General features: G+C 39.0%; 1 long non-coding RNA gene across 1 annotated transcript in view; it reads right to left on the bottom strand.

Annotated features, from left to right (window-relative positions):
- Positions 1-8,635: 8,635 nt before the first annotated feature.
- The window catches only part of LOC140905946 (uncharacterized), a 42,623-nt gene continuing 35,944 nt past the window's right edge, over positions 8,636-15,314 (bottom strand). Inside the window, exon 4 of the long non-coding RNA XR_012156993.1 lies at positions 8,636-10,147. This is a non-coding gene — a long non-coding RNA (uncharacterized lncRNA). The remainder of the gene's footprint in view (positions 10,148-15,314) is intronic.

Below are 15,314 nucleotides of genomic sequence, written 5' to 3'. Positions count from 1 at the left end.
AATATATGCCGAATGGAAGCTTTAGGTACCTATAATGCCATGGAGATCAAATTAAAAAAGGAGAGAGAGAACCTGTTGCTATAGTACTTCATTAATTAAACATCGATTTAGAAAATACCATGGCATTGACAGGTTTGGGGCTTGGCTGCTGATGCTGTTTGGCAGTGACAAATCTTCAAGTGGGTTAAAATGTAAGTTTCATAGAAGATAATGTGGTAATTGGGATCCTGCCTCTTTAAAATATTAGCCTAAATTAGTGTGCACAGTCAGTCTAATGACTTAAGTATTCTTTTTGAGTAGATCTTTTACAGTAGTTCACTCATTAGCAGCCAAGTGTAGGCAGTGCTCAAAGAAGCAGGGAAATAGTGGGGTACTCTGAGAATATTGTAGTAGTGCAGGTTTGGGTTGGAGAAAAGCACCTGAGGGAAATGAGAGAATAGGAGGGAGCCCTGCAGATAAGATCCAAACAGATCTCTGCATATCATGTCCTCTCTCTCTCTCTCTCTCTCTCTCTCTCTCTCTCCTTTCCCATTTTGATTTACGTTAGCTTTCTATTTTATTTTTTTAATCTTAGCATCATTCATTTGCTTCTTCTTACGAAACTTGCTTGTGCGTATTTCTTCAGGAGACGTGCCAGTATTGGGCTTCGGCCATGGAAAAAGTGCAGGAGCTCAGCTCCTGGCAGCTCCAGTCCACTTTAAACATTGACAGTTTGTGAGCTGAAATGTGAATTCCAGAATAAGCTGTTTCCAGAGCTGGCTGGCTCACTGAGATTCTGGCAGTCAAAGCTTACACAGTGCACTGCCCAGAATCTAGAAAATTCTAGAGAAAGAAAAAGAGGATACAGACTGATAAAGTACAGAAGGGTTCTTCTCGTACCATTTAGCCAAACTTATTTATATCCAATGACCCAGCTATCTTTAACTTGCACGGCCACCAGTGGAATCATTATATGACTATAGACAGGCCAAGGACTCTAGTTCTTGATTTTGGCTCATTCCAACTCAAATTGAGCTTTGCATGAAGGTTTGTGTTGATGGATTCATTTCTTTTTACTCATCCCCAAAGTAATCTGACCTTTCACAAGTATCACCAGACACTCGATAGCCAAAGAAAAAATGTATACATTGACCAGGAAATCCAGTGGGCCAAGTTCTGTTCTCAGTTACATCAGCACGACCACTCTGAAGTCAATGAGGTTGCACCAGTGTAACTGAGAGAAAAATGTAGCCCAATACATTTAGGGGTAGCAGGAAAATAAAATTAAAGACTAAGGAGTACTGATATTGTCTTCCCTGTTTGCAAACATGTCTGCCATTAGTGCTGCTGGGAAGAATAGTGGAGGTGGGAAGGAGAAATAATATGTCCCTAAAATTTGCTTTGATTTGAATTTCTTAAGTCAATACATCATTTTGGGAAATTACCCCATCGTGTTTTCACCATGGGAATGGCAGATTCCACTTGGGAAATTTAGAAGGGGGCCTTCATTAAAAGTGTTATGTTTCCAAAGATTTTTTTTTTTATTCAAGTAGAAGATTCGGTCTATATTCTCTTTCCCTCTCCTCTTTTCAAGAAAATGAGTTGGCTGTTTGGCAGTCACGTTCTATAGGATAAAAGTGGTGTGTGTGCTTTTCACACATTTTCTGCATAAATATTTTGAGGTGCCTGTAAAACAGGACAACTCTTTTTTTTTATTCTTCATGAATCAGCCCCTATGTTTGAAACAAATCGTTGCAGCAACAAGGAATGACAGCATGACAGCCTGGTAGGTTATTAATGGGAATGACAGCCTGCAAATCAGAAATCATGGCAGTGCATCTGTATGAACGGCAATTTGTGCTCAGCTGAATAACCAGGAAACCCGGAAAATCAGAAGAGGTTGGGGGAGAAGACGAATCAAACATACATTTTTAGATATCCCAAACTACCTGGCAAGGTAGGGAAACGGCAGTGTTCAAAAGTTTGCCATGGCCAAATATTCAGATTCATGTCAGCCTATTTCTATGTACATCCAGACTCTTGGACTGGACAAAAGAATGAAATGAGCGAAAGAACAAAAGTGCTTTTCCCCCTTACTTTTCTAAAATTGGGAAAGCGCACTTGCATCCCATCTGATTGCTTTGCGCCAGATTACTAACTAGCGTTGTTTCAGAGACCGGATGCAGACCTGGGTAAGCTGAAAGATGAAAAAATGTGCAATTTTTTGGTTAATCTCAGTGTGATTCATAAATGTGGTTGCATTGCCTTGTCTATCCTTAGTTATTTTGTTCTGTATCAGAAAATAACCTTTTTATTTCTTCCCTAGGACGCAGTGGGAAGAACTGGTGCAGGTTAAAAGGTGAGTCTGCAGGATCCCAGGGATATTTTAAATCTAAGTTCATGAAGGAATGGGGTATTGCACTACAGAAGTAGTCGTACATTTTTTAACGTAAGACACAGAGGTTTCATAATCTTCCCTAAGGACGTTTAGCGTGGCTCCCCTGCATATCATTCCCAATCCTCTTTCCACTGCTCTGGAAATGAGGGTATCCCCAGCTGTCTCTTGAGGGGTCTGTTTCAACACCTCATTCCTCTCTTCCTGGGCCTAAAGATTCCAGCCTTTTTTTTTAAAGCTTTTGATCATTTTTGAGACTCAAACAATAAAACTTACAATAGAATGTATTTTAATGCGAAGTAGAAAACTTTGGTATCTATCTCTGTAATCTTAGGGTTGCTATTGTTCTCATCATGCATTATATTTAGACCCTGAGAAATACTCAGTCACAGTGTTCCAGATACCCACAGAGACCAGCGAGGAAAGAATATTTTCCTGTGAGTTGGTTTGATTATTATTTAAAATAGATTCTTTTACTTGGCATTATCAAAAATGCAGTCTGTGAATTTCATGTTTTAGTTTTCTTTTAAATGGTACAGTAGCAATTCTCCATCTCATCTTCATCAGCCTCTGTGTTTGATTTGCACTAGAAGTTAGTGTGCTACAGTGGGTTACACTCCAAGCAGTGCTATAATTTTGCTCTTCAAGTTGAGAAAAAGCTCATGCCTTTCTGAGTAACTTAAAAAAAAAAAAAAATAAAATAACCAAAAAGAAAAGCCCCGTGGGCTTAAAAGCATTTTTATGTCAATTCAAAATATAAACAAAAGCGATTTCAAAATGGAGTATCAAGAAAAATAATCCTCGTTTGTAATTGTTACACTAAAATTGTCCACTATGATATGATATTGTGAAGACACCCATGCAAATATGGGTGAAATAAAAGCAGACATATGCTAACGTGAAAGAATGAAAATTGTTCATAGTAAGTTATGATCCATTTGGAGAAATACAGCCAGACATGGGAATACAATATCTCAATCCATGTGTAGAGCAGATAGTTCCTTACCCACATACAGTTGTTACATTTGTGTAGCGCCTTTCTTCTAGAGCAGTGGTTCTTAACCTGGGGTGCACGCACCCCCTGGGGGTGCAAGACATGCCAGATTTTTTTAGAAGCTAAATCATTGAAAACACAAATTAAGCACAGGCACGTAAGTACAACTACTTTGTTTCATCAAACCTACGTATTTATTACATTATACATTTTTTAACGATTACTGTAATATACAAACAAAAATATATCTAGGTTTAAAGAACTGACCTACTTCAACAATTTTTGATAAGGGGTGCGAGAACATATTTTGAGAATCAAAGGGGTGCAGGCTGCAGTAAAGGTTAAGAACCACTGATCTAGAGGAACCCAAGGATGTGTGATGTATCACCAGCAGCAACTGGGATGCGTTTAGTCTTAAATAAAAACTTTCCCACTTGCCTCGGAATCTACTCATATATGTTTCAGGTAAAGAGTTTATGACTATTTGGCACTATCAGAATCATTTCAGCTCATCTCTGAACATCTTCCAGTGTCTAACTGAACATAAAATAGCCCCCAAAATCATCTCTACTCAAACTTTAGAGAACATAAAAGTTATGGAAAATAAATTGTCCTTTTTTTGTTGGTCTCTGATGGAAATCAGTATTGTATAGTGCTGAATATGGGACAAAGTACTGGAGAGCAGGGATTGTCTTTCATTTTTGTTTGTAGAGTGTTTTTTTAACAAATCTAATTCAAGTCGGTAGTGACAAAGCTGTAACGTGACAACTAGTCGCGGCTTATGTGAAATGGTTGAGTGGTCTCACTTGTGCTTCACTGAGAGAGGCAGTGTTGCCTACTGGATAAAGCACTGGGCTGGGACTCAGGAGGCCCGGGTTCTCCTGGCCAGTCACCTTGCGCTAGTTACTTCCCCTCTCTGTTCCTCAGTTTTCTCCTCTGTAAAATGGGGAAATGACACTTCCCTCCTTTGTAAAGTGCTTTGAGATCTACTGATGGAAAGCACTATAGAAGAACCAAGTATTATTACTATTATTTATTAGAATGAGTAAAGGAAAGGTGATGGTAGCACAAGCTTCCTCACGCTGGGCTGTGAAAGACCCTCAGAGCTATATTCCAGAGGTGAGGCTAAAATCCGTCTCGTGGATTTCCAGCCTTAGCTTTCACCTGATCATATCTAGGCTAGAGAAGTGGTCTAATGGGCTGAATGCATGCCTGGTAGCCTAATTTGACTCATATTTTACAGGAAATGTGCTGTGTAGTGATATGAAAAAGTAACTCTCTAGAAAAGCCAAGTCATTTTATTTTATTTTTCAGGCGTTAAGTTGCTTCTTTATTACCAATAGGACAAAACTGCTACTTAGGTCTTTGTTTATAATTTTCAATATCCAATGTGTCATGGACTAATCTTCAGAGATTGAGGATGTGATTAATAAAAGAATGAATCTAGCTGAGTCTCAATCTCTTTCAGGAACGCACAAAATGGGAGATAGTACAATGGAACCTTTAAGCATCTAGCAGACTCTAAAGAAAGACATACACCACAGGCATTATTCAAAGTCCACCAGGACATGAAATTGAATCTGGCAGCCCAGTAACATAACTAGAGATTAAGTAATGCCGGGTCCCCTCATCCTTAGGGAGCCATGAAATACAGACTCACAGCAGATCCTTTCTCTGCTTGTGGCTTTGCCAAATAATCCTAATAAAGGTTTTGTCGGTGTCTTCAAATATCTTTGATGGAAGATAGTTGAACAAATAGTAGATAAAGAAAGTAAGCTGCTGTGTTTATATTTATGAGATAAATTCTCACAGCTAGAGATGGGCCTGAATCAAAACCATAGATCAGAACAACTCAGAATTTTAAGAATAGTCACATCCAGATTTGCTGCCGAACTTTGTGCTTGACCCATAGCTCTAACCAAAACAGAGATCCAAAATTAACAGCTCAGTTCATTCTCTGTTCCTGATCCAGAACACAGGATTGCCACCCATGTATGGATTTTTTTCTTCCATCATGACCTCTCTTCCCTCCCCCCTTTTCTTCTTTTCCATAATACAGATACATACTAGGGTTAGGATAAATGTGCTTTTATAAATTTTCAGATGTTCTAATGAAATTACATTTTTATGCCAAGCTGGGATCATGATAGTAGTTCACATTCAGAATTCAGTGATTATTCAAGAATGGAGTTGGTGAAAAAAGAAGCTGGAGATTGGTGATAGGGGGAAAGTCTGTAAGATATCTTACCCCAGTCTCCATAAATCTTGGCTGCAGCTTGTCATGAATGAAAAAAACATATTAGACCAGGTTCTTGGTCCTGCTCTGGAGAAACTACTTGGAGTCCTCATTGGCTGCAGAGCAGGTGTAGTTGGCATCTCCAGTCCTAGCATTCCTTCAGCACCTGGCGTGTTCGGAGCAGTGCGTTCCAGCTCTTCTCAGCTAGTCGATAGTCACTTTGGGGACCACTATCAACTGTGCAGTTTAGAAAAGCCCTAACCTGTTTTAACGTGTGCTTGGGTGGAGCCAGGCAGAGAATCAGGTAACCCTAATTAGTTTTCTGATGCTCCCTCTGAGATGCACTGAGTACATCTCATCTTTAGCAGACAATCTGGGACATTGCATTTCTATCTGTCTCCATAAATTAATAGTTAGCTGGAACTTGCCAAAAACCTTTCTGTTATCTAAAAATCCTTCCTTTGGCTATATGTAAGAAGGAAGGTCCAGTGGTTAGGATGCTGACTTGGGAAGCTTGGGTTCAATTCTTGTTGCACCCCAGACTTCCTGTGAGACCTTTGACAAGTCATCAAGTCTTTCTGTGCCTCAGTTCTAGATCTGTGTTATGGGGATAATGGGACTTCCCTATCTTCTCTCAGGGGTGTTGTGTGGAATAATACATTAAAGACTTTGAGACACTTAGATACTGTGGTAATGAGGGCCAGATAAGTACATAAAATAAATAGGTATTACCTCTGTTCTAGGTTGGACTCAAGTACAGTTATGATTACAGCTAAAGGGAGACTCTGTCCCATAGAAATATGGATGAAATTGCCTGTCTTCCTGAGCCTCAGGGAATTTGAAAAGTGATTTTGGGGTTCACTACCAGAGGCTTCATAACCTGCAGCATCCTTCCTAAGATACGGCGAATTATGGATCTACTCGGGGTTGTACTGCATTAGACCATAATTACCATCCACTGACCTGATTTTCTCAGCAAAAACATCTCATTTTATTATCATTTCAGTCACCACTTTCTTGTTAAGTCTCCAGTCCTCTAAGCTGCATACTGTACCTCAGATCATAAAGATTTAAAAAAAAATTTTCTTGGCATTATCAAAAATGCAGTCTGTGAATTTCATGTTTTAATTTCATTTTAAATGGTACAGAAACAATTTTTCTTTTTCCTGTGTCTCTGATAATGTGTTATGGGTGAGTTCTCAGTTCACTGTGTACCTTGCTATCTCATTGTACATTTTTGTTAAATGTTTTTTATGATATATAAATGTCAATAGAGCTTTTTCAGTTATTGCTTAAAGAGACAAAAGGATATTTTCTTCCCAAACTTCCACTGGTGTTGATGAAGACTGGGAACAGACAAGAATAGAGAGGAAAATAAGGCTTGAGGGAAGCAGAGGTAGAAATATATGCAGCTGGAAGATTTTCTGTTTCCTTCTCTAGAAGCAGATTTTATACTTTCTCTTTAACTTGATGGACTTAGAAATTAGTTCTCAAAATCCAACAGGCCATGGATACCACAAGCAAGGTCACTGATGTTTCATAAGAGTGAAATTATTATGACTTCGGAATCTACAGTGTATTCTCTGATTTCTGAAGTAGTAGTTTGCACTTATATGATGCCTCTTATCCCAGGATTTTAAAACACTTTGCAATGACTTATACTTTAAATATGAAGAAAGTGAGGCACAGAGAGGTTAAATGACATGTCCAAACAGTGAGTCAGTGGCAGAATAGAGATCAATGACTGAGACAAGCGAACGTTGCTGCTGATAAGGACCAGGAGAACTATATGGCAGTGAGAATGCCACATCTTGTGTTGCTTTCGTATACTGTATATGCACCTAAAGACCTTTCAAAAGTGTTATCGGCCTCAGATGCAGAGGCATGTCATCTGACTACTAGTGTACCATACTTGCTGCAGATTTCTTGTAGGCAGAGACATCTCTGGAACTGAATAGTCTCTGAATAAAGAAATTGAACTGTGTGATGTAGGATGTTCAGGAAAAGAGGGAACCTCTGATTGTTTATTTCTTCTGATTTTGCTCTCCATGACTATTTTATCTGAGTGAAATCTGTGTCCAATGCCCTTACCGCTGAAACACACAGAGAGCCCTAGTGATGTACCATTTGATTCCAAACTGCTTATTTTTATAGCACTCACCAAAGTGTAGAACTGGCTGTGGATTTTTCCTGGGAAAGTGCCGTTATGTCAACATCGAAACTTTGGATGGAAATACACAATTCCGACTAGACTTTTGTTGGGAATGTTTCTCAGCTGCAGGATGGAATTTCTGGCCAAAACCAGAACGAGAGGCAGAGCAGAGACTTACATTGGGTCTCCCACATGCTAGGTGAGTGCTCAAACCCAGAGCTATTGGCTGCCCACGGAATGATCTCTTGCCTTTTTTTTTTTCTTCACAAAAAGTTTTCATATTTCACTCCAGTGTGGAATGAAAACAAATTTCAGAACCTACAAATTTTTCGTTAAATTTAATTCTTGTTTTCCAGATGGCCTTACTATTGTGCTAGGGAATTTGCAGGAAACACATAAAAGATGGGTCCCTTCGCCATAGGGTCAACCATGTACTTAAGTGCTTTGCTAAATCAGGATCTAAACAATGAACTGCACAGACAGTGAGCATATATAAGCTTGGAAGGATTAGATTTTTATCAGTTAATGTTGGTAAATGGCTATTTCACCTAACACACACAAACCAATTATAATAATTGAAATTTACAGATAGGCAAAGTAAAAAAAAAAAGCTTCTTGAGAACTTATTAGAGTTTAAGTGGTTTACTTCATATATTTTGACATGTGATATTGACAATTCGTGTTTTAACTGTTTTTATTGTCTGACTCCCCACATACTTTCCCACAACTGTGAAAATGTAAATTGATAACAATAAAAATAAATATTTAAAACCCGTGATTGTGCAACTGTAAACATTTAAATTGGTAAAAATAAAAATTGCTTAAAAATAAACATTGATATTATCAGTGAAAATTTTTAAAAAAATGAATTTTGCCAAACCAAGTATATAACTTACACTAAAAATATAGCGGGAGGAACGGACCTGGGTTACAGAAATAGAGAGTGGTAGATGGCTACTGTGTATTGTTTAAATCTAGAGAAGTTGCATCAGTTTAAATGTGTTTAAAACCAATCTCACTAAACTGGTGCAAACCCGCAGTTAAGACACTTAAATTGGCTTAACCCTCAATTAAACTTGTTTCACTTAATATAGCAATTTATCAATGCAAGAATTAAATGGTTTAAGTGCATCAATTTTGCAGTTTAACCAGATATTTTAATTTGATTTAAACTGGTGCAACTTTTCTAAAACAGACAAGCTCTTTATCAGAACAGAAGGAGTCTTACTAGGGATGAAATTGTTGCAAGTTAGATTGATGTCTAAGACACTTTTATTCTGAATGTGATAACTGCTTGATTACGCTGTGTTGCATCCCACTATTTAGCTCTAACCTACTGAGGAAAATGGACTGTGTTTGGTACTCCAATCAGTATTTTGTTCATTTTCGCTGTGTCTACTTTCATTTCCTGTGTCTTTTTATTAGGTGGCATTAAAACAAGCAGTCGTTTTGTTGTGGTTAAATGGCCTCCTCCTCTTCCTCCCAGTATTTCACTGATTCTAGTGTAATTTACATCTCAAAAACCTTGCTCATTTGCTTTTACCTACTGTGACTTGAGTAACCAGAGTCCCAGTCATCACGATCTCTATTTGAGGCATTCCTCCATCTTTTTGCCTTGTCAGAATGTTTGTCTTTTCTTCTCAGCAGTCTCTGAAAATCTTTTCACTCGTGTTTGAGTTTTCTCAGATCTCCTTTCAATAGCCCAGAGAACTAAAAGGCATCTTCTACACGTGAACCTCTCCTATTCTCCCATAGCCATTGAGTGTGTTATGTATATCTAACTCCAGATCGCTCAGGGCATCTTGTGAACCATCTCTTAAGGGCTTTGCATTTGTGCTTGTAATAGGTTCCCCTCTCCACCCTTTGACTACCACAAACAGGCTGAAGGCTTCCCAGTTTATAAGCACCAGTGTGTTATTTACTGGGTTCCCTTCACCAATTCACCAGAACAATCTTCTGCATCAACATACAATTAAAAGTAAACTTCTACCTCAGCTCACTTTTTGGGGAGGGACAGGACAGATTTCACCATCCTGAGATCCTGTTTCACCAGGCCCCTGCCACCCTTTCCCCCTTGCACTTCCTTCTGGTCCTCTAACTGTTCCCAGCTGATGGGTTGATTCTTCTCATTAGCTCATCCACCTCCTACCTAATCAAGCCACTGAGCACCCATCCCCCAAACTGGATCCACCCCAGGGGGGAAAGCTAGTACTTTCGTGACCAGAGTGCTGGGTCAGGTCTAGGCTCCTAGCACTCTGTCACAGTGCTATTAGTAGATGATATTGTGGCCCCTGCTCTTTCTTGGTGAAGAGTAGATGACACAGAAGATGGCGGGAGGGAGGGGAAGAAGCACAAATCAGCAGTAGGAATGGAGTCCATGTGAGCTGCTTTCTGCAAGACAGATAATAAGAATATGATTCTCCCTTACAACCAATGCATACTAGAGATGGACAGAGGAAGCAGTGCTAATGTTTTGGCATTGCAACCTTCATTATCCAGACTTTGGTTTAGCAAAATAAATATGTGGGAATCTCTGATGCAGAAGATTTCAAGGGAAATTATCTCCATGTCACTCATATTACAAACCGCGGTCTACCATGGGTGGTTCATATTTGAGATCCATTTTGGCCAGACCACTGAAGTTTGAGGGCTCACATACGCACTTTCTGGTTTGTAGTGTTTCTTTAACAAGCAAACAAAGTTTTTGTTTTACAAGATTAGTACCAAAAAACAGGGGTGATCAGATCTGGATTCCATTGTATCTGAAGCACCAGCATTTGGGGACTTGAAATTAGATTCTGATTTTTGACCAAGTTCTAATGCTGACAAATAGGATAAGATGACAATGAGCATCTTGGACAGGAAAACTTCTGTGTTTGGAATTAGTTTGAGGGTTCGTGGTCCCCAGGCAGCCTTTCCATCCTGGCCACCACCTACTGGCTTCCTAGTGACAAGTGGACTGAGTGCCTAATGGAACCCTGACCCCACCAGAGGCAGAGCCCATGGGAGTCCTGACTGGAAAAGTGTCCAGCTCACCAGTTGGTCCAACTGTACTACTGAAGTCAGAATGGGGTATAGAAAGGTGTCTGTGCAACTAGGTGAATTACTGGCTGGTTGCTACATCAGATGCTGCCTTCTTGTTTGACTCTTGAGCCCTGCTTCCCTGCCTTGCTCCTGGTTCCAGCTTTCCTGAACTATTCCTGGTTCCTGCCTTCTTCCTGATACCTGCCCTGGTCTCTGACTCTGGTTCCAGTTCTGACCCTTGGCTTGACTCCCGATTCCAACTCTGGTGTGACTTTTGGCTTGACTCCTAATTCCAGCTCTGGGTCTGACCACCCAAGTCCTGGTCATGACAATTAGGATGTTACCTTAAATGATCAAAGTAGACATCTCCTGGATTTAGCTGTATAGCAAAGAGTGTGCTTGGCCATGACCCTTCCTGACCATCATCCTTTATTATAGGGCTACTGTCTTCCCCAGAACTATGAAAACTCAATGCAATGTTCTATTAAGCTTTGTAGAACAGTGGTTCTCAAACGTTTGCATAGCACAGACCATATTTTAATACAGATTGTCTAATGAACCATGTAAATGCACAGTCCTCCCTTATATCTCATTTGTGCTCGTATAACATCCCTGTAGCAAATACAGCAATTGCTTCCATGGTAAAGTAATATTAGGAAAACATTTAATTTATCTGACCTGTCTTTAATGGGAAGTAGCGATTAGAATCAGAGGAGAAGCCATCACTCTTACCAGTCAACTTTCTGCAGACAACAGCAAGTGTTCCATGCATCAGAGTTTGGGAATCTCTGATGCAGAAGAGTTCAAGGGAAATTATGTTCATGACACTCATATTACAAATACTGATCTACTCTTTAATTGAGTTTCTTTTCTCTGTACCAACTCATTTTTCTGTCTTTAACTTGCAGGTTCTCTCCTCTCAAATCCTAAGAAACTATGAACACTGTTATCTGGTTGCAAAGTTTACTCTGTGCCTATCATTGTGCCCAGATTGTATCTGTAATTTTTTTAATTATACAAAATATCTGTGAAATACAAATATAGATGTTAAATTACAGTGATAATGGGAAATGAGGTCAATATAGTAAAGCAATATCTTCTAGACAGATGGTGAAGAATATACTATGGGAAAATAATTGTTGATGAAATAAGATAATTTTGTTCTCTGGAACATAAATATAAAAATCCCATAAGCAGCAAAAGTTGACTCTAACTATATGTTATTGATAATAATACTTAGCTCTTACTGATTTAGAGCCTAATCCAATGCCAACTGAAGTCAGTGGAAAGACTTCCATTGACTTCAAAAGTCATTGAATCAGGACAAGATTTTTTCAGGGTATTATGTAAACATTGTCTAACAAAACATGCGGGGCTGTATTATGGCCTTTTAACCACAGGCCCAGAAGCTGGCATAGGGTATACTGGTAAAGCAGTTATACTGGTATAAGTACATCAGCTCTAGGGCTTTTGTTAGCATAGCAATGTCGGTAAAAAAAAACAAAAAACCCACACTCCTAACCAATGTCTACCATCAAAAGTTTTGCTAGCATAAGTTTATAGCTCAGGCCTAAGTGATTTGCTCAAGAACCCACAGAGACACTGGCAGAGCCAGAAATTTAATTTCAATCATCTGAGTCCTAGTCCTGTACCTTTTCCACAAGACCATCTTTCATCCTATCCTACAACAGCCTTCTGAGTTAGGAAGGTACGAATTATTAGCCCCATTCTACAGATAGAGGAACTAAAACCAGTGGTTAAAAGACTTTCCCAAGGCCCCAAAGTGAGGCAGAGCATGAATTAGAAAATAAAAGTAGCTAGTTCTCAACCCACCAGACCATGTTAGTCGAAATAGTTGCTTATTCATTTATCCCAGTAGTTCCTGGTCCAAATAGTTAAATGAAGCTGACTGCTTAGAGGGATGGGGACGGATCTTGGTTCTCTAATCTGTGTGCCCATTGGGCGTTGGATTGCATAGGAGTACTCCTGAGACCAATGCTCTTGTTGCTCTGACCAAGACCAGCCTAATGCTTCTGACATCTACTCCACAATAGTTACATGAGTTGCTCAAATAATCCATGTAGAGCTACAGACTGGGTACCACTTATTTAAGGTGTAGTTACTGTCAACAACTACCATATATATTCATATGAGTCTGTCACTAGCAACTGCCAAATTCTAAGCCTGTCTCAGGAAGATACTGCCACAAGGCCAAGAATCATGCCATTTAAAAATAAATTAAATGTGTAAACACATTCCTATGCTAATTGGCATAGATATCCCTTTTTTCCAATTAGAACCAGGTGTTCTGAATAGCATAAATCCCTTTGATAGTTTCATTTGGTTTGATACTTAATGAGTTACTTTCCTGAGCAGTCACTGCTCAACACTTAACTTTTTAACTTTCCTCTCAGGTAAATGCCATTAATTTGCAAGGTGATTTAGAATGCAAATCATGAACAGTGCTCAATACTGTTAGCTCTAGACCTTTATGAATCAGTATCCTATACACTTTAGTCAATATCTGTATTAAACACTTATTGACTGAAGTTTTATAGAGGTCTTATTCACAAAGGATTAGTGCTCCTATCATGATTTTAGATCTTTGTAAAAACATGGCAGTTGGGTTGCTTGTGCTTGACTAGGTGTCAGCTCCCTGACACCTCCGGTCTGTTAGCCACCCAAATAATCTCCTCTGGGCTATATCAGCCCTTATTTTGCCTTGAAGGTTAACAAGAGAGGCACATCAGTCCCCAAGATCCTTTGAAGCCTTCTCCCTGTAGAGTTCAGCCCCTTATCCACTGAACATGCTCAGTAATACCAGGTATGCTGTCCCCAATGGAACAATGTACCAGCTCAATTGATTCAACTCATGATCAGCTCCTTGTACAATACTACAGACATATATTTATAGTGAAAACAACCATAAATGTATTATGAAATAATGAGATTTAAGAGAAATGAGTAAGGATAATGGAAACCAAAGGGTTACATATCAAACAAAATCAATACTCACTTTCTAGAGACTAAGCTTAATTTATCCTGCTAACTTCCTATCTAAAGCAATTTTATGTCACCCAAAGTCTTTTTTCATCATTTCCAACCAAGGCTGATTGGGATCCTGTTTTCATTAATGTAAACGTGCTGTCCAGTTACTTCTTAGGTGCAGGATAAAGGGATACCTCCTTGCCTTCTAATTATAACCCCGAAGTTCATTGTCTGTTCTCAGAGACAGTAGAATCCCCAGCGCTTGTTTTTCTTGTTGATTTCACATCCTCCTGTTGACTTCATATATAAATGACTCCCCATTATGCTACCTTACAATGCTTAATTTACATATGGACTGATAGAGCCAGGTGAATCAACATCCTTTGTCTGGCAGAAACCTGTGTGTGAACTTGGCATGGATTCAGACTTTAGGAACAGATTTTCATTATACACACAAAACATTTTACATATTATCTGTATGTACATTTCACAATGATATTAATGATCATCGTGATCCTGATTTTCATTTAAAATCCTACATGACACACTTTGGTGAAACAGAATGTACATAACAGGATAGGATCTTCTCTTACTCCCTTTATCAGTAAGGTTATGTCTACACTGCACCTTTGTCATTAAAACTTTGTCGATCACAGGTGTGAAAAAACACGCTCCTGTCCAACAAAAGTTTTAACAACAAAAAGCGCTGGTGTGGACAGCGCTATGTTGGTGGGACATGCTCTCCCACCAACAAAGCTACCACCCCTCATAGAGGATGGTTTGAGGGCAGTATGTGGCCCTAAAATGAACTTCCAATCTGTAAGAGCAGTTAGCCTGTGAATAAAATGGTTTGCTTTAGCTCAGTTCAACTTTTGTGCAAAGATGCAGGTCAATTCTTATTTTATCTGCACCAGTTCAATCATCCACATAATATATTATGCTTTTGGTTTTGAAAGCAGAAATAACTACATCTATTTGCCCTGTAACGACTCAATACATGGCCCAATATGTAAATTATCTGCTGCTACACAGTAATTAGATAGTCAACAATTCCTATGGCATCGAGAGAGATTTAAATTGGATCCTTTCAGAGTAAAATAAGTGTTGCCCATAATAGGCTATCCCATCCCACCCCCATGTTTAAAAAGCTGGCTAGTTGAAGATTTAAACAGCATTAGGTTTGGCATTGTGTCACTATTGTGTAAATCCTTGTCAAATATTAAATATTAGAAAAATGTGTCTGGGGCATTCAGTATGTGATTTATGTGACATAATCAGCAAGGGCCAGGTTTGTCAGCAGCAACCTATAAATCTGAATCATTCCACTAAATATAAAGAATATTTTTTTTGGGGGGGGAGATTGTTTTTCTTTCTTATACTCTGCATAGTCCAGACTTTTCTCTGTGTTTAGGCACCCTACACATGAAAAAGTCAAGCCAAGCCCTGAGGCTAAGTGTAAAAAGACGGGGGAAGAAGGTTCCTCTTTTTGCATTAAAACAATACTGATAACATATATATATCTGACAATCTGAGTTCCAGAACATGC

This window comes from Lepidochelys kempii, chromosome 2 (genome assembly GCF_965140265.1).
Source record: "Lepidochelys kempii isolate rLepKem1 chromosome 2, rLepKem1.hap2, whole genome shotgun sequence".
Lineage (NCBI taxonomy): Eukaryota > Metazoa > Chordata > Testudines > Cheloniidae > Lepidochelys > Lepidochelys kempii.
The sequence above is the reverse complement of the archived record's forward strand: the minus strand, read 5'-3'. Positions and strand labels throughout refer to the sequence as shown.